The sequence below is a fragment of the Pinus tabuliformis genome, chromosome 4_1 (assembly GCF_031772625.1).
Source record: "Pinus tabuliformis cultivar Carrire ecotype Pingquan chromosome 4_1, CPIR1, whole genome shotgun sequence".
Taxonomy (NCBI): domain Eukaryota; kingdom Viridiplantae; phylum Streptophyta; class Pinopsida; order Pinales; family Pinaceae; genus Pinus; species Pinus tabuliformis.
Genome location: NC_142303.1, coordinates 554,635,696 through 554,638,280, shown reverse-complemented (window position 1 = coordinate 554,638,280; position 2,585 = coordinate 554,635,696).

Here is a 2,585-nt window from a genome sequence, read left to right as displayed (position 1 = left end):
TTTGCTGTAACATTGAAGGTTCTCTCCAATACTATCTGTGTGCAACCCCGTAACACTCTTCTCTGCACTTCTTCTCTGATTCTACACACCTGCAAACCTATGTTACACAGAATTACTCTAATCCACACACAATTAATAATTCTGTTAATCAATACACACCACACAACTTAGGAAATGAATTACCTACCTTTATAAACAATTATTTACATAATGAGCCTCTCTGGCCTGATTTTCTAATTAGTGGCCTTTTTCCTTTCCTGCACGTAGGCTTATAGTCAAACCCTATCTGATCTCTGAACTCTAATTCACACTCTAACTAGCTAACTCTTTCTATGCCTTTTAGGCTTACGTTTATACAAAAGGTTCTGTAACCCATTCCGGTTCAGATCCTTAATTTTTTGAACTAAATCCTAAGAATCCTCTCAATCCCAGAAATCATGAACTAATTCCTAATTTAAGATCTATAATTAATTTACAAATCTATCAATTCCTATGAACCCTCAACTATCATGATTCTCTCATGTTCCCCTTCATTCGAGAACATTTACAATATGCCTCTCAATGCTTAATTAGATCCTATTCTCATAAAATCACTCAAAAACATTAGAATTACATTAATTTGATGCATATGAAGCCAACTTCCTTAAAAAACACAAGACCACTAAATTCTACTAAATGTACCAATTTTTGGAACCATGATGCTCTTGCATCAGACACCCAAGGTAGAAAACATTCATGATCTCCAAATCATGTGTCCTCATATGTCAATAAAAAAACCTCCAGGGTCCCAAACCTTAGTTTGTAACTGCCCAAATGCCTTGCACCTTTGCTGTTGATGTATATCTGTTGTCTTCTGGTTCATCTTCCTCTCTTCAATCAGTTTCAAATTCTGATTGATCACTCTTCCTATTGTCATTTTCCTTAACATGGACTGTTTCATCATCAACTCCCATAATTATTCAACATCCATCTCCAGCACATCCTTGAGCTAGTACATACTCTGTCATTTACTGCTATCTCTTTCTCTCTGCTTCAAGTTGTTGTTGTCCACTAACTTCGGCACCTTCACATTCTGCATCTCTTCAAGCTCTTTCTCTTTCATGGCTACCTCTTCTTGCATCAAGTCTTGACTTTCCAACATTCTAATATCTTTGTTCCATGGATTAAATAATTCCATAGAATCTTCTTCTTTCTTATTTACTTGGTTGCTCTCTTGTACCAAATATTCTCCAGCATCTGCAACAAAACCTGCAATCATAAAACAATTGTTAAAATAAAAAACATAAGGCTTCTGTGCCTCTTCTTCCTTTGGCAACAATTCAGCTTGCCGCTCTGATTTTTCCTCCTCTGTCAGCACATCAGTATGCTGATTCAACCTCTCTAAAGAATTCTCTAAAGGATTCTCGAGACTGTCAGCAAGTCTCTCTTCCACACCATCTGCTTCAATGATGTCTTCCTACTCTTGTCCACTGTAGTGAACTTCTTCATTCTCATTCAGCTATGATTTTACAACTTGCACACTTACTCTTTGGTTTTCTAGCCTTTTCTCCAAAAGACTTAACTCATGCCATAAATGTGCCATCTCACTTGGGATTTCTCCTAAAAGATCTATACAATTCTCACTATCTTCTTCTTTGTCACGAGTATAATTTCTTGGTGACACTACTTCTTCATTCTCGATCAGAATAAAATTTTGATCCATCCTTGTGATAGTTTTAGATGTCTGCCCATCACTCTTCCTTTGGCCATTTAAGAAAATCAATTTCTTTTTGTCCTTACCAATAACAAATTCCTTATCATAAGATATAACTGTCTCATCTCTACTGAAGATATTTCCTTCACTAAGCAAGGAATTTATGAACTCCTTTTGTTGTAATAACTCAACTTGATATTCATTTGAAAGACAGTCATCATCATACTTTGATTGGCAACTTTCAACGTCACTCAAGACAGTTCCATAGAATGGTTTGTCTTTTGCAATACCTGCATTCACACACAACTTGTTAGTTTTAAAACCACAAGACCTGATGATCTCACTTGATGATTCAATCATCAAGTCCTCTTGTTGTTCCAAGTCCTCTACATGACTTAGAAATATTTCGATGGTCTTTTCTTCAGCCTCTTCAAGCCCTCCACTTGGTTGCTTGATATCCTTCTCCACTTCTTCTTGCTTTTGGTCATCATCATGAGTCAAACTTCCTCTACTTTCAGTCCTTGCAATATGCTGAAAAGTATAACTTTTCGCCCACTGTGTACTTGCATTTACATGAGACCTATCTATCTCATCTACTTTCAGAACAACGACAATATCAGCAAATTGTCCTTCTTCACATGTTTCACCTGCAAACATACACAAATTATCAGATTTAAAATCATGTGACCTTTTGGTCTCACTTGAAGTTTCAGTCTTCAAGTCTTCCTCCAAATACTCATTTATTCTGAGTAATTCTTCCTTCAGTCAAGCATTCATCATTTTCTCTTTCCTCTTCTATAGTTTATGCCACCTTATCTTTCTTCTCATAAGAAAACCACACCTCTGGTCTTTCTCATTCCTCTGTAACAGTTCCATCAGTACTTCAAGATGG